This window comes from Ranitomeya imitator, chromosome 5 (assembly GCF_032444005.1).
Source record: "Ranitomeya imitator isolate aRanImi1 chromosome 5, aRanImi1.pri, whole genome shotgun sequence".
In the NCBI taxonomy this organism is placed as follows: Eukaryota; Metazoa; Chordata; class Amphibia; order Anura; family Dendrobatidae; genus Ranitomeya; species Ranitomeya imitator.
Genome location: NC_091286.1, coordinates 128,376,002 through 128,401,501, shown reverse-complemented (window position 1 = coordinate 128,401,501; position 25,500 = coordinate 128,376,002). Strand labels below are relative to the sequence as shown.

At 41.8% G+C, this 25,500-nt stretch overlaps 1 protein-coding gene across 1 annotated transcript in view; it reads left to right on the top strand.

The window, feature by feature from the left end:
• The window catches only part of MTHFD1L (methylenetetrahydrofolate dehydrogenase (NADP+ dependent) 1 like), a 336,729-nt gene extending 331,385 nt beyond the window's left edge, over positions 1 to 5,344 (top strand). The window contains exon 28 of the mRNA XM_069769141.1: positions 2,825 to 5,344. The gene's annotated coding sequence lies outside the window, so the exon portion shown is untranslated. The remainder of the gene's footprint in view (positions 1 to 2,824) is intronic.
• The last annotated feature ends 20,156 nt before the right edge of the window (positions 5,345 to 25,500 follow it).

Sequence of the window (25,500 nt, the reverse complement as noted above, 5' to 3'; positions counted from 1 at the left end):
TGAGGTTAGCAGAAGGGAGAAACACAAGTAGTTCAGTTTTGGAGAGATTTAGTTTCAGATAGAGGGAGGACATGATGTTAGAGACAGCAGATAGACAATCCTTGGTATTTTGAATTAGGGTAGGGGTGATGTCAGGGGAAGAAGTGTATAATTGGGTGTCGTCAGCATAGAGATGATACTGGAACTCAAATCTGCTGATTTGTTTGTCTAATAGGGGCGGTGTATAGACAGAATAGGAGGGGGCCTAGGACTGAGCCCTGGGGAACCCCGATAGTAAAAAGAAGAGAGGAAGAGGAGCCAGCAAAAGATACAGTGATGGAGCAGTCATGGAGAGGTAGGATGAGAACCAGGAGAGGGCTGTGTCCTTGAGGCCTATGGAGCGGAGCATAGTGAGAAGGAGCTGGTGATCCACAGTGTCAAATTCGGCAGATAGATCCAGGAGAATCAGCAGAGAGCAATGACCTTTGGATTTAGCTGTTATTAGATCATTAGAGACTTTAGTGAGGGCAGTTTCAGTGGAGTGTAAAGAGCGGAAACCAGATTGTAAGAGGTCGAGAAGAGTTATCCGAGAGATTGCGGATTAGACGGGAGTGGACCCAGCGTTCCAGGAGTTTAGAGATGAAGGAAAGGTTAGAGACAGGTCTGTAGTTAGCAGTGCAGTTCTTGTCCAGGGATGGCTTTTTAAGTAAAGGGGTTATGATGGCATGTTTAAATGAGGAGGGAAAGATACCTGAAGAAAGAGAGAGGTTAAATATTTTAGTCAGGTTAGTGGTGACCAGTGGTGAGAGAGACTGCAGGAGAGGTGAAGGAATGGGATCACTGTTGCAGGTTGTAGGCCAAGCAGAAGTGAGGAGCTTGGAAACTTCTTCTCAAACAGGCTCAAAGATGTCTAGTGAGCTTGAGGTGCGGCAGGGAAGGGGTTCCAGGCACTGAGGAGATTGGGCTGAGATATCCTGATGGATGTGGTTGATTTTTTTCTAGGAAATAAGTGGCCAGATCCTCACCACTGAGATTGGTGATGGGGGACTGTACTTTAGGTTTCAAGAGGGAGTTTAAGGTTTCAAAAAGTTGTTTTGGGTTGTTGGATAGTGAGGTGATGAGGGTGGTGAAGTAGGATTGTTTGGGCAGAGAAAGGGCAGAGTTTTGGGTTTTGAGCATGAACTTATAGTGGATGAAGTCTTCTGCTAAGAGAGATTTTCTCCACTGCCGCTCTGCACACCTTGAGCAACGCTGAAGAAAGCGTCTTTGCATAGTGTGCCAGGGCTGCTGTTGTATGTGTCGGGTATTTATGCGTTTACAAGGTGCTGCTTCATCTAGGGTATTCTTCAGTGTAATATTGAAGTGTGACAATGCTAAGTCTGGACAGGAGAGGGAGGAGATGGGGGCTAAAGATATGGAGGTTGTCCATAAGCTGCTGGGTATTAATGGTACGTGTATTCCGATAAGTGTGGTAATTGGGGGGTGTCCTGGGTGAGGGGACAATTCTTGACAGAGAAGGAAAGAAGGCCTTAACTAACACTGGTCTGCACTAGGGCTGGCTGTCAGTCAGGACAGGGGCATGGTTACAGCCGCTGCTCTCTATTCTCAAAACGATGACTGAATCATCGCCGCCCCCGTGACTGAAATGTGAACGCGGCATGGAGGAATAAAGTTAATTTTCTCCCTGCAGCGTTCAGCAAAGTGCAGGCAATGGGTAGGTTAGTCACGCTATTAACCTGCAATAATACTCATTGAAACAAAAGTTTTATGTTCTTTCACTCATTGCATGTATGGCCTCCCTTTCTTTGAGCTGGGCATTACGTTTATATAGCTTCCCATTGCTGGGTGTCCATAGTTGGGTCCTTGTCCTACTTGGCCCTTAGGCTGGGTTCACATTGCGTTGGTGCAGTCCGTTCAATGCATGTGTTAAATGGACTGCACCAACGCTAGTGCCTTTTAAACATCCCGTTATGCGATCGCAATAGCACAGATGCTCCACCTACGCTATCGGTGACGTAACTGGAAACACTGCAGACCGCGTCCGAGGGTCCGTCACAGAATGACGGCACATCGCTAACACATGCCGGTTATGATATGCGTTAGCGATGCGCTACATAATGGCAGTCAATGGGTGCGCTAACGCATCCATTACATAACATTAGTGCCGCTGTGTAACGGATGCCGTCAGCGCATTGCCATTGACGCAATGTGAACACTGCCTTACTCACATTGAGGTCATTTTCGACACATGAAGTACACCTTGGCGCTGGTATGATGGCTTACGCTTTTTTTTTTTTTTTCAAAAAAACATGTTTCCTAATTACCCTATGTTATTTATATGCACTATTGTTCTTATAGCAGGGTATAATTTTATTTTGTTTCTATCTTCGGTTTTATTTCTAATGGCCAGTGTGAACATGCCCCTTCACATTGCATGTATACTAACCTATACTCCAGTTCATTCCTTTTGATTGTGCTTAATACTAAGTGGTTGACCTATTCAGTAGCTACATACTGTACATAGATCAAAACTGCTCTTTAGGTATTGTTTTCCTTACAGCATTCATTGTGTAAGGTAAATAATAAACTGGTATCATTAAAGACACATGTCTATCAAGTCCAGCCTACAATCCTAATGTTAATTTGAAGTTTACAAGATAAGGGGGCTGTTTTTTTTATTAGTTCTTGTGTTGTTGTTTTTTTTCCATTTGATGTTGGTCTGTCCGCCATAAATATTAGCTGAACAGTTGGTCTTCAGCCTATTCTATTGAATTGATTTTGTTTTTCGGAGGCCTACTGTGAAGAAAAACATTAAAATGGGTATCCACTTTCTTTTCCTCTACAGAATTCCTCAATGTCTGTGTTTGGAATCTCTGCAAATCCCAAGAATGCTTACTACTTGATTTCCATGCAGCCAACTGGACCCTCCAAGAGTCAACTTTCTTATTTATACATAATACAATGTTTTATCTGAAATATCTGGGACAAAGGACATCCAGCCTGACTGCACAGTGCTACTCATACTGCTTACCCCTGAAGTAAAAGGCTCTTTCCATATAAGTTACTTGCTTACCCCTTTTTGCAGAACCATACCAGTTTTGTTTTTATGTGGAGATGATTAATTGCACCCTCCAGATGTGACCTATATTGTTATATACGTCTGAAGCTAAATAATCTGACATTAAACTAAGGGGATTGGTTAAGCTGCCTCTTAAGTCTTTGTTAAATGATGTTTACATTTTATATCAATATTTTGTATATCCTATAAACTTCACATTCACGAGGACCAAAAAAAAAATTATGAATTCTGTAAGTTTGTGTAAATAAAGGGAGTAAATTAGTAGTATTGGAATATATCTCTGAATTTGTCACATGGCCTATACAATTAGGAATGTAAAGTCATCACTATTTATGCCAATGAAATATATTAAGTCAAACTTCAGAAAAGTATCACTTCTTTTGATTACCAATCTGTTAATTTTTCTTTACTAAAAGGTTTGTTCCCAAAATGGCAAGTTAGTTCCTATCCTTGGATAGTGGATAATTTCTCGATTGCTGGTGGTAGGACCGTGGGGATCCCCATCGATGTTTAGATCTGGGCTCTGGAACTCTGAGCCCCCTCTTAAATGGAGCGGAGGGGCCTCCATTCCATTCAATGTGTGTGGAGCAGCCAGGGGAAAAAATATAGCACTTGGTCATTTCTGGAAGTTCCTTAGATAAAGGAATGGGGACAAAGCCTTTGCCCTCTGCTACATTAAAGACAGGGATCTTCAGTGCATAGGTAGTAAAAGGTATCATACACAGTGATCAGCAAGTTATTCCTTGTCTTGTGGATTGGGTATAACTTACTTTTTTGAGAAAAATTCTTAGGTATATGCTCATTCCATTTAATTTCAGGCTGGTTTTGCTTGAAATTCACTTGCAGATGTGCTTAAAAATACTAAAAAGAATCAAAATACCGTATGCACCACAATGTAAAAACAACTTGCTGTGCACATGTTCAGTCTTTGAGCTTTTTTTAACAACTTCAGGCTTTGAAATTCGTGAAGCAACTAAAAAATGACTTGACGATTCTTCAGGTAACATCTGTTTTAGCACAGTTAGTAAAGTAGGAGAAAAATCCAGTGGCAAAGCCAACACAGAAACTCCATAGAAGTCTTAAAAAAAAGAAAAAAATACCACCCACATTATTGCGTTTTCATAAAACGTCTTTTGTTTCAGAACCTAAATTGGTAAGCCGTTGTCTAAAACATGCCATGTGCATATAACCTTAGGTTTTCCATGGATCTAATATTTATGACTGTACACTAAATATGGGTTAACATAGTGGTCTAAAACCCATACCAAAATAGTGTCAAGAATTAAATATTAATACACTATTCTTTAAGGCTGTGCGTTTTTTGTGAGCCTTTAACAGTAAACAGTACAGCTTTTAAGAATTACAAAACTGTTTCAACATGTGTTTTCAGTAGGCTACTAATGTATAATCTGTGAGGATTCTAAACCTGGGATTCTGTTAGCCCAGGAGCTCAGTGCTTCATGATGTGGCCAAACATTTAAATGTAGCTTCCCACCTGCTTGATTTCCTTCTTTGGCTTTATAGAGCCAGAAAAGTGTGGATTTAGACAGAAAAACAAATAGGTTTGAAGGTGCACTTAAATTTTTGGCCATGTCAAGGCTTCATCAAGCGCCTGCAATTTTTTAAAAAAAAGTCATTCTCTGCTGACATACTCGCTTTAAGTGCCAGTGCTTATAATGTTATAATTGTTAGAATATTAATGACTTTTCTTCAAATCCAAATTTAAAGCAAACACTCACTTAGCTGTAGGTCTTGTTACTTCTGCAAAAATGTCTGCCACAGAAGATGGGAAGATATATCTCTGGATGTAAATCAAACCGATACTTATTTACAGCATATGGCTCTATGGAAATGTCTCATCTAAGTACAGTATATACTAAAATGTCTTGTAGTTATAATTAAGTTATTGTGTCATTGTCAATTTCTTCATAATCAGATACTTGGATAAAAATGTCCATATGAATTTTTGTTCCTTGTTATTTAACAAAATGGTATTTTCACAAACAACTATGTACAAGTTATTTAAACCTTTTTATATGAAAGTTTTTGGTTTTTTTTTTTGTTCTTACCTTACAGGCGTTCTATTTGCAGGTATCTTAATTTATGAATTGTTTTGATATTACAGGTAATGACGTACATCAGATTATGCAACCTTAGTTTTCCCTACTATTTTTGTATTTATCAAAGAGAAGCATCCATTTTGATACATAATTCTGTTGGGATTTAGTTTGGTGAAAAAAAATGTATTAAATGTACTCAGGACAATAAATTGATTCCAGCATAAAATATTTTCTGAGTGTTTCTATGAGCAGTTAGATTTGTAGGAAAATAAACAAAACCAAATCCAGAATAAAGCTAATTATGGCATGCTGCTTCCAATCTGAACGAGATATTACAAAGGCTGCCGTTGAAAACAAACTGGGCCCCATTCATTCTTGCAATTGTGCCATTGCGCACACCACAAGACAGAAAAAAAGTAGTGATTTATAAAGAAACAACCCTCAAATGATGAGTCGGGCCCATGAATTGCCTTTATCAACTACCCATCAACTTCTATCTGCTACACTGTTGCTTATTTTTGTAGAGCACTTGAGAAGAATGGTGTCACGACTCTGTTGTTGGGTGTCCCGGGACCAGGGGCTCCTCTCCTGGCCCTAATGCTAGGAGCGCCCAAGCTCGCCCTGTTCCCCGGATTACTTCTGACAGTAAACACGCCGGATCCACGTACCATGCCTTAGCTCCTGAATCCGCCCTGAGTCTGCAACCTTCCCTCACACAGGGAAGAGGGGAGTAGTAGTGTATCATAATGCATCAGTCGAACTAGCCAGGTAATGCAAACAGGGGAAACGAAAAATACCAGACATACAAATATACTCAACATACTACCCAACTAAGCCGGTAAATTAAACCGAATGTTGAGTCAAAAAAGTGTCTTGTACTTATTTTATATAAAAAGTTACAACTTTATTGAAAGACATATTACACATAAAAAAATGATTAAAACAATACCTCTGAACCACGATAAACAGAATAGCTGACAGGTAGACGTATTGAACAAATATTGCTAAACAGATAACCCGTAACTAGAACAACCGATTTAAATAGAATAATGTCTATATACAAAGACCAAAATTGGATTATTTTGTTATGCAAACATGTCACCTGCTGTAGGTAAGTAAATAAGTATTTGGTAACCCTAATGTCATAACCATAGTGCTTCTATATATAAGAAATAAGCTAGTCTGCTGCACAGCAATTGCGATCAATAACCGGCTCCGGTGTATAAGTAACAATAGGTGACTACTAAATAAGTCTAATATTATAGCAAAACTTATAGCAAGACTTTGAGGTCTGACAAGGAGTAGCGTGCCACGCGGCTGCTAGCAGAGATCTCCCAATATTGAGGTAATATGCATCTTACTGATTTGTTTAGCGCTGTTAGGTTGTAGGCATCTGTTGCCGGTTACATTTGGCTCCATTGAAGGGTTACCTGTTAGATCATTTGCAAGCTAGAGATCTGTGGGCATGTGTATACGTGAGCAGCAGGTGAATTTGGTATGTGCTGCACGGTAACTTAGCCCTGTCTTTGTATAAAGGATCTGTGTTTTGTATCCCTCATAGATTTAGTTTCTTTTGCTATAATATTAGACTTATTTAGTAGTCACCTATTGTTACTTATACACCGGAGCCGGTTATTGATCGCAATTGCTGTGCAGCAGACTAGCTTATTTCTTATATATAGAAGCACTATGGTTATGACATTAGGGTTACCAAATACTTATTTACTTACCTACAGCAGGTGACATGTTTGCATAACAAAATAATCCAATTTTGGTCTTTGTATATAGACATTATTCTATTTAAATCGGTTGTTCTAGTTACGGGTTATCTGTTTAACAATATTTGTTCAATACGTCTACCTGTCAGCTATTCTGTTTATTGTGGTTCAGAGGTATTGTTTTAATCATTTTTTTATGTGTAATATGTCTTTCAATAAAGTTGTAACTTTTTATATAAAATAAGTACAAGACACTTTTTTGACTCAACATTCGGTTTAATTTACCGGCTTAGTTGGGTAGTATGTTGATATATCTAGGAAAGTGTTGCCCGCCCCGAGTGTGAGGGTATGGGCTTGGGTTATATGTTTACATACAAATATACTCATAGATATATATAACAGAGGAATGCATCAGGATGGGGTTAAACCAAAGTAGGAGAAGAAAACCTAGCAACAGATTCAGTGGGGGGAAAAAGTATTTAGTCAGCCACAAATTGTGCAACTTTTCCTACTTAAAGAGATGAGAGAGGCCTGCAATTGACATAGGTAGACCACAACTATGATAGTCAAAATGAGAAAACAAATCCAGAAAATCACCTTTTCTGATTTGGCAAGATTTATTTTGCAAATTATGGTGGAAAATAAGTATTTGGTCATTAACAAAAGTTCATCTCAATATTTTGTTATATACCCTTTGTTGGCAATGACCGAGGTCAAACGTTTTCTGTATGTCTTCACAAGGTTGGCACACACTGTTGGTGGTATGTTGGCCCATTCCTCCATGCAGATCTCTTCTAGCGCAGTGATGTGTTGTGCCTGTTGATGGGCAACATGGACTTTCAACTCCCTCGAAAGGTTTTCTACGGGGTTGAGATCTGGAGATCAGATAGTGGCTAGGCCACTCCAGGACCTTCATATGCATCTTATGAAGCCACTCCTTCGTTGCCCTGTCGGTGTGCTTGGGATCATTATCATGCTGAAAGACCCATCCACGTTTCATCTTCAATTCCCTTGTAGATGGAAGGAGGTTTGCACTCAAAATCTCAAGATACATGGCCCCATTCATTCTTTCATGTACACGCATCAGTCATCCTGGTCCCTTTGCAGAGAAATGGCCCCAAAGCATGATGTTGCCACCCCCCTACTTCACATTAGGTATGGTGTTCTTTGGATGCAACTCTGTATTCTGTCTCCTCCAAACTCGACGAGTTTTGTTTCTACGAAACAGTTCTACTTTGGTTTTATCAGACCATATGACATTCTCCCTGTACTCTTTTGGATAATTCAAATGCTCTCTAGCAAACTTCAGACGGGCCCAGACATGTACTGGCTTAAGCAGGGGGACACGTGTGGCACTGCAGGATCTTGAGTCCCTGATGGTGTAGTATGTTATTGATGGTAGCCTTTGTTACGGTGGTCCCAGCTCTATGCAGGTCATTCACTTGGTCCCCCTGTGTGGTTCAGGGATTTTTGCTCACCATTCTTGTGATCATTTTGACCCCACGGGGTGAGATCTTGCGTGGAGCCCCAGATCGAGGGAGATTATCAGTGGTCTTGTATGTTTTCCATTTTCTTATTATTGCTCCCACAGTTGTTTTCATCACACCAAGCTGCTTGCCTACTGCAGATTCAGTCTTCCCAGCCTGGTGCAGGGCTACAATTTTGTTTCTGGTGTCCTTCGACAGCTCTTTGGTCTTCACCATAGAGGAGTTTGGAGTGTGACTGTTTGAGGTTGTGGACAGGTGTCTTTTATATTGACAAGTTCAAACAAGTGCCATTACTACAGGTAATAAATGGAGGACAGAGGAGACTCTTAAAGATGTTACAAGTCTGTGAGCGTCAGAAATCTTGCATGTTTTTAGGTGACCAAATACCTATTTTCCACCATAATTTGCAAAAGAAATCTTGCCAAATTAGACAAGGTGGTTTTCTGGATTTTTCTCATTTTGACTCTCATAGTTGTGGTGGTCTAACTATGATGTCAAAAAGATGAGAGAGACCTGTAATTAAGTGGGAGAACTTGCACAATTGGTGGCTGACTAAATACTTTTTTCCCCACTGTAAATACACCAACAGCCTACTCCAATATCTCTGACAATGAGTGCTAGCCAGGACCCTGTTTATATAGGAGATGGGAGTGGCTAACAGTACACAGCGGAGAGCTTATACTCGGGAAGCCTCCAGGAGCTGTCAACTTAGCAGATTAACCCCTGCACTGCTAAAAGAAATTTACAGAGTTTAATTTGAAGGTGAAGCGCTTCTAATCAGTGCAGGAATAGGAGAGATTAGACGCTGTGGTCCTCTGCCTCCTCTCTGTCGTGGTAAACTCATGACAGGCGGTCATACATCTGACAAATTGATTTAAGAAACCATCCCATTAACTTTTTTTTTCGTAAATGTGTATGTTTGTAGTGAGTGTTTTAATATACTCGCCACCGTTTTCCTGGTATCCAGGACCATATCAGTCCTCTTCGGAGTGTCAGAATGAGAACACTCCAGTATTTTATTAAAAACCTAGTTTGAAGAGCCGGGGATTAACAGGATGGACGTGACTAGTCTTGCACCGTCCCTGACCGTTTTCTACTTAGCTCTAGTTCATTGGCAAGTCTCTTCCATGTATGTGTATAGAGAGACTATAAACATAAGGATGAATGACCTCGGGGAGATCAAATCATCCAACACCGCGGAGACACCATCACGTGTTTCTCAACGCAGTGATCAAGAACACTGCCCCCATCCCTTATGGAAAATATGCAAATGCATGTAGAAAAGCCGCGGAGACACCATCACGTGTTTCTCAACGCAAGCAATAAATAGCCAGGTCTTTCACCGGGAAGGAACAACCACGGGAAGGGCAGCATCCAAAAGGAAAACCACCTATGCCAAAACATGGTATCCATCCACAGAGGGGGCAGTGTTCTGGATGACTGCGTTGAGAAACACGTGATGTTGTCTCCGCGGTGTTGGATGTTTTGATCTCCCAGAGGTAATTCATCCTGGCTATTTATTGCTTGCGTTGAGAAACACGTAATGGTGTCTCCGCGGCTTTTCTACATGCATGTGTATAGAGAAAGACCTATTCATCAACCTAATTGCAATACCAAAAAGGAAAAGTGGAATTATCAAAATCACAGGATCGATATACAAATTTATATGCAAGTGATGAAAAACAGAAAATTGCTAATTAATGATGCTTCAGATGTCCTCGATGGAAGAAAAGTCCAAAAATGTTACAGGACATGTAACAGTCTAGCATAGTTGTTGAAAAAATGCTCCTTTATAGAAAGGGCATTTCTACTGGTTTCATGACCATATCGATGTAATGGCAAGCTTTTAATGTACAACTAATAAAGGCTGGTGGCCATTATGATGACATACCATGCCATAATCCTAGGAGTAGAGCCTTTGTGATGTTCCCTCATGAAGGTGTTACATTGACCTCATGCTACTTCTCTCAATGCCTATCATGGTGATAAGCAAGACTGCAATTCACTCTGAAATGGAGACCTGTCTTCTTCATCAAGTTCTGCTTCCTGCTTTTGTCTTGTATTCGGCAGCTAGAGATTGGTCTGGAGACCATGTGGGCAATGCCAATCAGAGGTTATCACAAAAGAGCATCATACCAGTTCTACTCCTGACGAGGTCAGATGTCGAAACCCGCATCGCGATGGGCGCATCCAGGGACAGTCAGCTCCAATCATTACACAGATGATGGAAATTCCTACATATATTTCTCCGTTTGGATTTTTCCATTCCAGGTAAAGTAACAGCTCCACATTACATTATTTGGTCGTGGTACGGCCATTTCTCCAAAGTGTCTCTGGAGCGGGTTTTCAAAATGGCAATACCAAGCCACATGCTTTTTGCTGTTGTAAGCAACCTGAGTGAACTAAATGTGCAACAGTGGCTAGTAATGTCTCCGGACTTGTCTCCCATCAATCACATCTGGGACTTCATTGGTCGGCAATTGCAAACAGAGTTGCTATTAGAGAATCGTGATGATTTGTGTGCCCAAGTGCATTCAGTGTGGCAAAGTATTCTTTAGAGCAGTGTTTTTCAACCAGTGTGCCGCGGCGATCCCGGAGATCAATTGTACTCGCAGACATCTACCAGCTGCGAGTACAATTGAGGCTCTGACCGCTGGGTCAGAGCGACGCCAGCAGCGTGATCAAGTCATGTGATCACGCTGCTGACGTCACTATCCGGCGCGCAGGAGACAGAAGACACTTGGTGGTAAGTGCTCCTGTGCTTTGGAGCTGAAGACACCGAAGATTCAGCGTGGGGTGGGTTTATGGGGAGTATGTGGGGGGATTTATTAAGTGTGTGGGGGGATTTATTAAGTGTGTGGGGGGATTTATTAAGTGTGTGGGGGGATTTATTAAGTGTGGGGGGATTTATTCAGTGTGTGGGGGGATTTATTCAGTGTGTGGGGGGGATTTATTCAGTGTGTGGGGGGGATTTATTCAGTGTGTGGGGGGATTTATTCAGTGTGTGGGGGGGATTTATTCAGTGTGTGGGGGGATTTATTCAGTGTGTGGGGGGGATTTATTCAATGTGTGTGGGGGGGATTTATTCAGTGTGTGGGGGGATTTATTCAGTGTGTGGGGGGGATTTATTCAGTGTGTGGGGGGGGATTTATTCAGTGTGTACGTGGGGGGGGCTGGAATTTATTTAGCATGTGTGGGGCAGGGTGCATTTATTCTGTGTGGAAGGGGATGGATTTATTCTATCGGAAGGGGAGTGGATATATTCTGTGGGGGTGAGTGGGGGTGGACACAGTAGCGAAGGGGAAAAATGTGTGCTGACAGTACTGGGAGCAACGGTGATGGGATGTGTGAGGACAGTATGGGGAGTCGGGGGAATGTGTGAGGGGGGAATGTGTGAGGAGGAAATATGGAGAGGGCAAAGGGGTATGTTAGCAGGGGGGGATGTACAGGAGGAGGCTATTAGAAATGTGTGCAGACAGTATGGGGGGATGAAAGTGTGAGTGGACACATAATAGATACTGAGTAGTGTGAGGGTAACAGCCAGGAGGAAACAGTATGCCAAGTAGGAGGAGTGTAATGAAGGGGCACAGTAGAGAGACGGCTCTCTATGAGGGACACCGTATGAGAAGGCAGTGTGAAGTATGGAAAAGAGAGAGAGAGCAGTGTGGATGGCATGTACCATAAGAGGGACAGTGAGGGTCATATTATGTGCTGGGAATAAAGTGAGGGGCAATTATTTACTCAGGGGCTCAGCCTAGGGCAGATATTGTTATTCCGGAGCATTATAATAACACTGCTATCTTTAAGGGTGTTGTGTCGGGATGTGCTGCAGAAGACAGGAGAAGATGGAAGTCTGCAGAAACGAGCTCTGCCGGTGGATGAGAAGAGTCATCATGGCATCTGGACAAGGTGAAGATGAAAAGAAAGAGGCGACTCCACAAACAATGTCATCTATCAGGTACCTGGATGTAAATGTGTTTTTTTTGTGATACTAATTCTCATTTTTATTTGTTAGGAACATTAAAGGGGATGTCCAAGGTTGTGATGAGTCTGCAGTCATACTATGTGACTGCAGACTTCTGAATTCTCACAGTGCACACTGCTATCATAATTCTCTGATGTTGGTGATTTACATACATGCGGTCACGTGCTGACTAGACATGTGTGGCCTCATTCAATGAAAATGAATTGACTGAGGCCGGACACGTCTAGTTAGAATGTGGCCAGAAGTATCCAAATCACATACTTGTGCTGTCATGACCGTCCACTCTGGCCACCGGCAAGGGAGAATCCTGAAAGTGTGCAGTGCTTGCGCTGTGAGAATTCAGAAGCCTGCAGTCACATAGAATGACTGCAGACTTTCATCTCAAACCTGGACGCACCATTTTGTGCCATTTTGGTTGGTGGTGTGCCTCGGGATTTTTTAAGTATAAAAAGTGTGCCGCGGCTCAAAAAAGGTTGAAAATCACTGCTTTAGACAACCATTAATTATCTCATTGAAATCTTGCCAAGGTATGTAAGTGCACGCATTTCTGCTTGTGGTGCTCATTTTTCATTACCGAATAAATCGATGTTTTAGAAATGTTTCCAGTTTTTCATTATCTGCATATCAATAACAACATGTCTAGCAATCCTTTGATGTTCACAATTCCATGAATTCACTCTTGGTGTTGCAATTTCAATTTTGTGTATAATGCTAGTTTTGTCACAGGATAAGCAATATATATACATACACACAGTATATCTAATATATTTATTTCTCACTGTTCTCTTTGAAACCTTTCTCAAGCCAAGGTTTTACCCCCTTCACAACATATGGCGTACATTTACGTTGTATGTCTTGTATGTGACTTTGATGTATCTTTCCCGGCTGATGATGATTGACTTTATCTCTGATATCTGCATTAAACACTTGCTTTCAGAGGGACACGTCATTCCACGGAGCGCTGATGGCTTGCCATGACAGCCAGATGTCTGCTGAATACGTCCCTTCTTGTCGTGACTATTTTCTTGTGAAAGCCAGTCTGTAGCTGGCATTCGTAGGAGATTGTGATTTTTGCTATACCTCCCCCATCTATCAGACTATCGTAGCTTCAAGTCACGTAGCAAGTTTAAAAAAAAATAAATAAAATTAATTAAAAAAATACATTCTATGGCAACCGCAATGTAGCAATAAAATGCAATGGAGACAATCAAAACATTGTATCTACCCCAAAAAGTAAAAGCATCAATGAAGAGGGCGCAAAAATAAGCAATCAAATAGGACTGTATCATGAAAATTGAAAGCGTTACGGGTCTCGGGAAAAGCAAAGTTTATTTGGAATTTTTTTTCCTGCTTTCCACTGCACCACATGATTAAATGAATGTCATTCTAAAGTACAATTTGTTCCCACAATAAAAAAAAGCCCTCATACAGCTTTGTGGATGGAAAAATAAAAAAGTCATGACTCCTTTGTAGAAGGAGTGGAATAAGTAAGTGTAAAATCGCCCGGGGATGAAGAGGTTAAAGTGGGAGCTGAAACATAGTTGATGTGGATTCTCCTGAAATGTTGCATAGATATGCGAGGATCTTACTCCTTCACACTGTCGGGCATCTTAAGGTACTGTCACACTAGACGATATCGCTAGCGATCCGTGACGTTGCAGCGTCCTCGCTAGCGATATCGTCCAGTGTGACAGGCAGCAGCGATCAGGCCCCTGCTGGGAGATCGCTGGTCGGGGAAGAAAGTCCAGAACTTTATTTCGTCGCTGGACTCCCCGCAGACATCGCTGAATCGGCGTGTGTGACACCGATTCAGCGATGTCTTCACTGGTAACCAGGGTAAACATCGGGTAACTAAGCGCAGGGCCGCGCTTAGTAACCCGCTGTTTACCCTGGTTACCAGCGTAAAAAAACAAACAGTACATACTTACATTCAGCTGTCTGTCCCTTGCCGTCTGGTTCCTGCCTTGACTGCTGGCCGTAGTGAAAGCAGAGCACAGCCACAGCGGTGACGTCACCGCTGTGTGACTCACCGCTGTGCTGTGCTTTCACTTTCACTTTACGGCCAGCAGTCAGTGCAGGGACCAGACGGCAAGGGACAGACAGCTGAATGTAAGTATGTACTGTTTGTTTTTTTACGCTGGTAACCAGGGTAAACATCGGGTTACTAAGCGCGGCCCTGCGCTTAGTTACCCGATGTTTACCCTGGTTACCGGGGACCTCGGGATCGTTGGTCGCTGGAGAGCTGTCTGTGTGACAGCTCTCCAGCGACCAAACAGCGACGCTGCAGCGATCCGGATCGTTGTCGGTATCGCTGCAGCGTCGCTAAGTGTGACGGTACCTTTACTCCTTTGCCTCGGTGTCTCAGCATGCAGGGTTTATTTCTATTCAATTACAGAAATGTCGATCTAAGGTAGAAGTTTACACATATATCTTTGCCATTGGATTGCATGTCTGAATTATTATTGATTTATCTTGATTTAACTGTGAATAAAGGATATCCATACTTTCACTTTTTTTTGCATCTGCCGCCTTATTTTTTTCAATAATTTTCCCAGAAGATGATATTGACACCCTTCCAGCAATTATTTTCTTCAATCACAAGTATAAATAAATTTCCTGAATGCAATAATGATAAAAGGCTAAATGTGTACACCATGAAACCCCTGTAAAGATGTAGAAGAAAAACAACCTCCATCCTATAATAATAAATGCACTTAATTACGGTAGTTGAAATTGTATAACTACATCAAAAAGGAGAAATTGCTTCAATAGGATCATAGTTACTAGCTTGACAAACAAAAAAGGAAAAATGCAGAGTGCCTCTAATTTTGAGCCCATTAAGACCTATGCCATCTAATTTTTCTCATCTGTGCATCTTGCTTTGATACATTTTCTTCTTATAATATGGGTCATCAGTAGACCACAAGTAGGTAGGGTACTAGTCCCTCCGCAGAGGTAAATGATGGCGCCATAATGGTAACATAACCTAATGCTGGGGATATTTTTAGGTTTTAAGTAGGGATTTTTTTTTGCATATTTTTTTAAGCCTATTAGCAATGAATATTTAGAATTTTTATTTTCAGTGATTTCTACAAAAAGAACTTGTGATCACAATTGTTACAAATTATAACCTAACTAAGGGGCTGCTGGTTTCTGAATAAGCAGGTGCTTTTGTGGCCAGGTGTGGACAGTTGCCAGATATTTTGAGTGAGAGTGGTGAAGTAGATTAGTGGGTTTCCTGAGTTGGTAGGCGGCTGTGAAATAATCCCTAAACTGGGTGAACAAACACCAGACTTCTGTATGCTCGCGAGATCACATTTCTTCTTTACGAAAACCAGACTTAAAGTACTTTTGCATGCGGTTTTTGATTCAGTTAAATTTAATTCTTTGTATAATTGTTAGTTTTGTGTTTAACGTGCAACATTTTAGTGGTAAAAGCTGCGGCTTTGACATGTTACATACCGTAATATCTCAGGACTCCAGCATTCTTTGCCTAGATTTCCTTTATCTAGAACAGAGGTCTCAAAAATGTGGACCGCGAGCAGGCCCCAAGGCTTCATTGTGCGTCCCTCAGGCCTCTGAAATAAAAAGAATAAAAATTAAACTATAGTATGAAAAAATAAGGGAAAAATTCTTGAACACATAAAATGCTCTTTTATTTAAACACTGAAGTAAAAAAGACAACCTGTACCATGACCCATATCATAAACGCCATTAAAAAGAATAAAAAACATGACAAAAAAATAATGGTAGCACTAAAAACATAATCATCTCCCGCAAAGAGCAAAGCCCTTCATATTCAAACTTTTTCTATGTCTGGCCCATTAACCCAACTGAGTTTGAGACCCCTGATCTAGAAAAACTGTTCTACAAAATAAGTTGGCTTCTACAGGGAGTAGATCTATCTATAAGTATAGGGAAATAGGGATGAGCAAACATAGTCTGTGATATTCTGATAATGTCATGGGGTTACCGCGACAGTGTGAAGCCAGAAGACTACAGCGTCTGATTGCTCCTACTCTGGCGCTGAGAAGAAGCACTTCTTCATTTTAAATGTGTTTATTACGTCTGGCAGAGCAGGGGTTAATCGGCCATGTTGGAAATCGCTATGCTTACAGTTGAGCTTTGTTAGCCACTCCTTTTCCATTAATAATTTGGGCTCTGATACAGATCCTTGTCAGAGCTAGTTTTATTGCGTAATGGCTAACAGGGAGAGGAGTTCTTATGAGAAGGAGAGTTGGAGGAGTTATTAGTGACTGTTGCTTGATTTTCTATGCATGGTAATTCCTTATCCTTCTCTATTTTGGTTTATTTCCATACCTTCACACCTTGGTGCATTCCTCTGTTATATGTGAGGGAATATTTTGTATGCCTAGAGTTTTCTGTTAACCCTTGTTTGTGTTGCCTTGTTTGTCGGGTTGGTGTACTACAGTGCACAGTAGTGCTCCTCTTCCCTGGGTGGGGGAAGAGAACAGATGGAGGGCTAGCTCAGGAGATATGGCAAGGGCTTAGGCCCCAAAATCTTCACCTTCAGAAGTATCCCCGGGAGTAGGGTGAGCAAGGGCGCCCCTGTTAGGGACAGGATAAGAGCCCCGGATCACCCGACAGCTGTTTCATGACATATATCACTTGAGTATCTGGGTGTTTGGATGTACTTAGAACTTGGCGAGCATTAGCCGATGGTCGAATTTGAAACTCTAATCCCCTCCTCACATGTTTTGCACCTGTTACACAGCCAGTAAGTATGTGGGGAATGCCTATGAGTCACTGTAATGCCGTAGCCCTCTTGATAGTGGCATTACTGTGATTAGCTGACCGCATTATCTCATTAGAGGTTATAAAAGGACCGGTAACACCACGCTTGGCTCAATGACACCATTGCACAGCTAAGGAACAGTTCTTATTGGAGGGAGAGAGTGCTTGTTCAGACCTGTGTTCACAGTTTAATGAATCAGAGACCTCTAGTGGTAATGCTGACGCTGAACCATCATACTTACAGCCCTTCTAAGGGCTAATCTTGTGCTTTGCTGTTTGTATCAGATTCATTCTGCATTTAACTATTTAGCCTAGTGAGGTAGTTGCAGGAGCAGGGAGCGTAACTGAATACAGTCTATTCTCTGGGCTTAGGGCTTTGTAGTCCTTTGCAAAATATATAGCTGTGGAAGTTGGCCACATTCTTTTTTGGGAGGGTGAAAGATTGACTATATTGTCATCTATAGAGTATTACGTGCTTTGCAATACATTTCGGTGTCATATAACACTCCAAAAAACCATTGGGAACATTTTTTCTGGATTTAATTGCTCATCCATAGAGTATTAGGTGCTTTCTGTTACAGTTCGATGGTATAGAACACTCCCAAACAGCAGTGAAAAAAGAGAAAGACAGACTGGACTATCAGAGCCAGACTAACCTAGTGCAACAGTGGAGGTAGCAGGAGCCTGTGGTCAAGAACCGTCCACTTTCCTGGAACTACCAAGGCATAAACCCAAGCCACAATCTTTACCACTGGGTTTCTTCCGGACGGCGTGAGCAGACTGGGGGCCTGGGCTGCTCAGAAGAGAGTAGGAGGTGAGCCATGAACAGGGCTGGAGATATGCTACAGAGCTCACAAGCGACAAGGTACTGACAGTTGGCATCCTGGGGGGAGATCACTACATACAACCACCATCAGAGATGGAGATCCATAGAAGAGTTCTCACATCTCGTTCAATCATCAGGCAGTAGAGATAGAACACTTGCCTCGAAGGCTGCAAGAGCTGATGGCTGGAATCAGGGTCACGTTATAAAAATGGAGGGGCAACATCGCTGGTATGCGTTGGGTGTGATTTGAGAAGGAAGGGAGCAGGATGAACCCCTCTTGAATGGTAATGGAAGAGGTTTCTAGAGGCGCCTTGAGATGGGGCTACCACCCCCGAAAGATTGAATTGTCCTTTAGGTTCCACACCTCCTATGAGGGAGCAGGTGATGGTGCAGGAACACACCTGTCAACAATTTTTAGATGTCAAAGCCGGGTTATTTACAGCCCAGGGACCTAGGAATCAGAATCCAGGAAGCAGGTGGAGGCAGTTGCCCCATCCTCCCAAAGAAGGCAAAGAAAAAGCGCACACCTAAAGAGGATTACTGCATTACCCTCCTTATAATTTTTCCTGGCTTTCCACTTTGTGCAAAGCGTGTAGGAGTACATCAACTACACTTTCAAAATATCTACATTAAAAAATGTTTCTGGATTGAATGTGTCATCCATACAGTTTGATGCTATTATTGTAACATTATGGTAGTACAGTCATGGCCAGAAGTTTTGAGAATGACACCAAAATTATATTTTCACATGATCTGCTGCCCTCTGGTTTTTATTAGTGTTTGTCTGATGTTTATATCACATACAGAAATATAATTGCAATCATATTATGAGTACCAATAGGTTATATTGACAGAATGAGTTAATGCAGCAAGTCAATATTTGCAGTGTTGACCCTTCTTCTTCAAGACCTCTGCAATTCTCCCTGGCATGCTCTCAATCAACTTCTGGACCAAATCCTGACTGATAGCAGTCCATTCTTGCATAATCAATGCTTGCATTTTGCCAGAATTTGTTGGTTTTTGTTTGTCCACCCGTCTCTTGATGATTGACCACAAGTTCTCAATGGGATTAAGATCTGGGGAGTTTCCAGGCCATGGACCCAACATCTCTATGTTTTGTTCCATGAGCCATTTAGTTATCACCTTTGCTTTATGGCAAGGTGCTCCATCATTTTGGAAAAGGCATTGTTGTGCGCCAAACTGCTCTTGGACGGTTGGGAGAAGTTGCTCTTGGAGGACATTCTGGTACCATTCTTTATTCATGGCTGGGTTTTTAGTCAAGACTGTGAGTGAGCCGATTCCCTTGGCTGAGAAGCAACCCCACACATGAATGGTTTCAGGATGCTTTACAGTTGGCATGAGACAAGACTGGTGGTAGCGCTCACCTCTTCTTCTCCGAATAAGCTGTTTTCCAGATGTCCCAAACAATCGAAAAGGGGATTCATCAGAGAAAATGACTTTGCCCCAGTCCTCAGCAGTCCACTCCCTGTACCTTTTGCAGACTATCAGTCAGTCCCTGATGTTTTTTCTGGAGAGAAGTGGCTTCTTTGCTGCCCTCCTTGAAACCAGGCCTTGCTCAAAGAGTCTCCGCCTCACAGTGCATGCAGAAGCACTCCCACCAGCCTGCTGCCATTCCTGAGCAAGCTCGGCACTGCTGGTAGTCCGATCCCGCAGCTGAAACAGTTTTAAGATACGGTCCTGGCGCTTGCTGGTCTTTCTTGGGCGCCCTGGAGCCTTTTTGACAACAATGGAAGCTCTCTCCTTGAAGTTCTTGATGATGCGATAGATTGTTGACTGAGGTGCCATCTTTGTAGCTGTGAGACTCTTCCCTGTTAGGCCATTTTTGTGCAGTGCAATGATGGCTGCACGTGTTTCTTTAGAGATAACCATGGTTAACTGAAGAGAAACAATTATACCAAGCACCAGCCTCCTTTTAAAGTGTCCAGTGATGTCATTCTTACTTAATCATGACTGATTGATCGCCAGCCCTGTCCTCATCAACACCCACACCTGTGTTAATGGATCAATTACTAAAACGATGTTAGCTGCTCCTTTTAAGGCAGGACTGCAATGATGTTGAAATGTGTTTTGGGATTAAAGTTAATTTTCTGGTTAAATATTGACTTTGCAAGTACAGTAATTGCTGTTAAGCTGATCACTCTGACATTCAGGAGTATATGCAAATTGCCATTAGAAAAAATGAAGCAGTAGACTTTGGAAAAATTAATATTTGTCTCATTCTCAAAACTTTTGGCCATGACTTGACAACTTGAAAAATACTTTCCAAATTTTTTTCTGGATTCAATTAGTAATCTATACAGTTTAACGTGCTTTGTGTAAAATTACAGTGGTTTAAACATTTTAAAAACTGCTTGGCTTGGTAGAGTTCAAAAAATATTTTTCATTGACAATTGTCATATACTGTAGTACTTGGTTTGTGTGAAATTTCTTTAGTTTTTAATAAAAACCAAAATTGGCATGCTATAGCTGTACAAATTTGGTTGTTCAAAAATTGACTTGTCCTATATACTGTAGACCCTGCATTGTGTGAAATTTTGTTGGTTTGAAATAAAAACCAAAATTGGCCTAGTACAAATTTGGTTGTTCAAAAATTGACTATTGTCCTACTGTTTATATTATAGAACCTGCTTTGTGTGAAATTTCGTTTGTATGAAATAAATGCCAAAATTGCCCTGCTACAAGTGTACAAATTTGGTCCCTCGGTACTCTGTCCACAGCCGCCACTATTTCTCCCCAGTGTGGCATCCTCATTTTGTACCACTCATTGTCCAGGAACATCAACTGTGCCCTTACCAACTCAGTTACTGGGATTGTCCACTTAATGATCGACACGTGGACAAGCGCTTGTGGCCAGGGATGCTAAATTTCCCTGATAGATACTGTTGGAGAAACAGTTACAGTAAAATCTGTGGTGTTTTCCTGATGAAGGAGTCTGAGAACTTCGAAACACGTTGAATAAAGCCACATCCTATATGACATACGTCTGGACTTTCACTTATTCAGCAGCGCAGAGTGAATCCACATCTACCCATTTTAAATTTCCCTGATGGCACACTGGGTGAACATTGTGGAGGTCTGGGCTAAGTCCCACCCTGGCATTGCACATGTGCTACCGATTCCGAGGACTGCTGGCCCTACTTCAGAGTTTTCTCCGCCTCCTACACCAGTTCTTGCACCCCCTCCTGCTCCTCCTCATCCTCCATCTTCGATGTGCTATCTCCGAGCATGTCATCCACATCAGCTGGAAGCTATGCAGCACTGCCTCAGTGAAGCAGCAACAGGCTCTGCTGAAGTTAATTTGTCTAGGAGACAAACTGCACACTGCAGAAGAGTTATTGAAAGGAATAATAGACCAGGTTTGTCTTCCGCTGCTGAACCTCCAACCAGCCATGGTAGTGTGTGATAATAGTCGTAATATGATGGTGGCTGTGAAGCTTTGCAAGCTCAAACAAGTATCATGCTTGTCCCATGTGCTCAACTTGGTAGGTCTGGAAACCTACCCAGATTTGCCTGAGCTTCAGCGCCCTTCGGCGCTCATTTCTGCAAGTCAGCTACAGCTGCCGTCGCTCTGGCAGTACTGCAGCAGTGCATCCAAGTTTCAGCTCACCCACTGGGGTGCGATGTCACCCTACGCTGGAACTCCACACTGCACATGCTGGCAAGGCTTTGTGAGCAGCAGAAGTCAATTGTGGAATACTAGCTCCAACATGCCCGTTGGTATTCTGGTCAATCTCCGCATATAACAACTGAAAAGTGGGAATGGATGTCTGACATTTGTGCAGTTCTCCAAGACTTTGAGGACTCCACAACGATGGTGAGTGGCGATGACGCCATAATCAGCGCAATGATCCTGCTTCTGTGCCTACTTAATCAGGCGCTACTGACTATTGAACATGAAACTTTGCATGCGGGCCAGATGGAGATGGAAGATGTGAAACAGGGAGATACTACCCAGCCTCATCTGCTCAGTATGGATTGGGTAACAATGAGAAAGTGGAGGCTGAGGAGGAGAAGTAATAGGAGCTGGCTGGTACCCACGCAAGCTTTCTCCTGTGTCTCCTACGTGGATAGAATAAGGAGGAGGAGATGGAGAGAAGTCATAATGGTGAAGAAAGGGAAGTGTTGGCTTTAGGGACATTGGCACATACAGCAGAATTTATGTACCGCAGCTTTACACGTGAGCCTGGAGTTACATTCATCTTGGCCAAAAAGAGTACTGGTTGTTCACCCTGCTAGACCCACACTACAAAGAGAACCTTGCATCTCTCCTTCCTGAGGCGGAGAAGTCTACTAAAATGGTGTTATAGCAGAAGGCCATTATGGAAAATATGTTGAAAAAATTCCTATCAAACAATGCTAGTGGCAGAGGGCAAACTTCCTTGCCCAACCAAGGAGGAGAGGAGACACACACCAGGTACGGCAGAGTAAAGGGTACTCAGTCAAAAGCCTGGGCCAATTTCATAACACCCTCCCAGCCTCCAGGCCCTGATGACCAGGTATTTTTGACAAGGAGAGAAAAGTTTTTAAAGATGGTCAACCAATACCTGTCCAACCACACCAGCATACTTCCTAATACTTCTGCGACCTTCAGCTATTGGGTCTCAAAGCTGGACACCTGGCATAAGTTGTTCCTTTATGTCTTGGAAGTTCTGTGCTGCCTTTCCACTAGTGTCTTGTCTGAGCAGGTTTTTAGTGCCACCAGGGATCAAAACAGGCAGGCTCTTTTTTCCTGTCAAAGTGCTGACAGGCTCACTTTGATAGAAATGAACAAAGCTTGGATTAGCACCAACTTTTCCACACCACAACATGACAGCAGAACATAAAGTGTTTTTAATCTTCAGTATTTAAATGAGGCCTGCCAGCTGTTGCCTTCAAGGGTCTATGGATGACTAAATGACCCTACTTCACACTAGACCTCAAGCAGCTTGGATTGTGTGCCTCTCCGCTCTACCTTCAGACTCTGGGACATTGATTTCTAAGGTCTAGTGTGAAGTAGGTTCAAAAAGAACCTGAAGACCCACCTCGTCCGACAAGCCTACAACCTGCAGTAACCACTTCAAGTGCGGCGAAATTGTGAAAAAAAACATATTTCTGACATTGTTTTTTTAGAAATTGTTTTTACGCTGTACATTTTGTGGTAAAAGTAACCTTGCAATGTGATTCTCCTCATCAATACTATTATGGCGAAACCAAACGTGCAGTTTTTTTTATTATTTTAGTGGTGAAAAAAAATTAGAAGTTTGCAAAAAAATATGTTGGAATTGTCGCCAGTTTCCGAGACTTGTAACATTTTTTGTTTTTCATTTAATGGAGCTCTGTGATGGCTTATTTTTTGCAGGACGAGAAGACATTTTAGTTAGTACTATTTGGGGATAGATGTGACTTTTTGATCGCTTGTTACAGCAATTTTTGGTGTGACAAAAAAACCCTAATTTTGGCTTTCTTTAATTTTTTTTTAAGTTTACGGTGTTTACCGATCGGGTTAATTATCCTTATATCTTCATTGATTAGACTTTTCTGAAAGTGGCGATATCACATGTATTTTTTTATTTTTCTAATATCTTTATTTTCAGTGGGGGGAGAAAAGGTGGGATTTGAACATTTAGTTTTTTATTGTTTTCATATTTTTGAAAACTTTTTTTTAAAACTTTGTCCTGTCTTAGCCCATTTAGGGGAAGATGCGATTGTCCAGGGTCACCAGCTGATCCCCCAGTGTCATTACAACCCATAGACGACTCATGATCAGATCACAGGCAGAGTTAATAACACACGGACACATCGACATGTGTTAAATGCTGCTGTCAGAGATTGACAGCGGCATTTAATATGTTAACAATTGCAGTTGGAGCTCTGCTTAACCTGCAATTGTTAGTGGCATGTCCTGTCTGCAATACTCAGCCATCACCTGCCAGGTATGAGGTGGACTGTGTGAGCCCGCTTCATACACCCATTTCCGACATGCGCCGCATGTATATGGCAGATGCCGTGAAGGGGTTGAAGGGAATCTGTCTCCATGTTTTTTTCTACCTATTCTGAGAGCAGCATAATATACAGAGGTGTATCACTTACTGGGTTGTTTAGTGTAAGTTTTATAAAATCACTGGAGATTATCACAGGCTGACTAGTAAACTTGCTGCCAGGTAGTCCAACCTGCCCTCACCACTAATTAGCAGCTTTCTGAATCTGCCTATACACCGTATATACAGAAAGCAGCCAATCAGTGGTATGGCAGGGTTATACAGATCAGCTCAGATTTCAGAGAATGGATAGATCTGCAGCAGATGAAACATTTTTTTAATCAAAACTGCAGCACCCAGAAAAGTTATACATCAGTTGACAGAATATTGTTTATTTTGCGACTGTGCACTTTATGGGTTTAATCACTGCATGCATCAAAATATGACTTTCAATGACTGCCAGGTCAATTCCAATTCCTTTTTAACATTGGTCACCAGCTAGTTATAGTAAATCTGCCTTGAAATGACTATGCAAAATTGCTGTAAATCCCGCAGGGTGGTCCTTTGGAAGCAGGTTGTTAAGATTCATAGGATATGATGAAGCTGAGAAGTTCACCATTTTACCTACAGCATATTTTCTGTGACAGATTTCAATGATGAGTGAGATTTCACAAGCTAAATGAACGCGAATTCTGGCTTAATTTGTGCCAAAAATCTATCATTTGTGACTTGTACCATATTTATAATGGGTTTTAAACACTCTTCGCACCTTGTCTGATACAGGTATTGGACTCACTGAAATTGGTATAATTCATAAGAAAAGAGTTATAGCATAATGTGCAACTCCATTAGAAAAAAAGTGCCAACATAAGCCAAAAGGTGATGTAAACTAGACTGATATATTTGGCCAATTTTAAGACTAACAGCAAGAACTACTAATGATGAATTTGGTGCATTTCAAGGTTTGCATGATCTAAAGGCCGCTATGCACATTAGATAGTTGTCAACCAACAACTGTTCAGTCAAGTGATATTTCTTCTGACTCTCACATACTATACTACCAGACTTTTCCAATAGCATCTTGTCTCCTAATCAAACAAAAGTGATTGAAATTCCAATGGTTGGATCCTTCACAGCAGAGGTGGAGAACCTTTTCTTCTGCCCTGGCTAGATTAATTGCTCTTTAGATCTGGTGTTCACTACAGAACTCTGCAGCAAATGCAATTAAGGATTAAGTTCTGATGCTGACCAATGAGATGCCCCTGTGTTTTCTATGTGATGTATATAGAGAAGTCTCAGTGTCTCCTATGTGACATCTATAGAGAAGTATCGGTGTCTCCTATGTGATGTATATAGAGCAATCTCGGTATCTCCTATGTGATGTATATAGAGCAGTCTTGGTGCCTCCTATGTGATTTATGTAGAGTAATCTCGGTGTTTTCTATGTGATGTATATATTGCAGACAACCCACTGCTTCAGTTCCATTAATGTAACATGGCATAAAAGCTGTAGGGGAACAAAAAGGGCACAAAACCATCAGGTGATACCCTTTTAGCAAAGGAAAATAAAAGGAAGGTGCTCGCCTGAGTAGGTTGTGAGCAGGCACAAATCCTATGATCACCTGATAATATC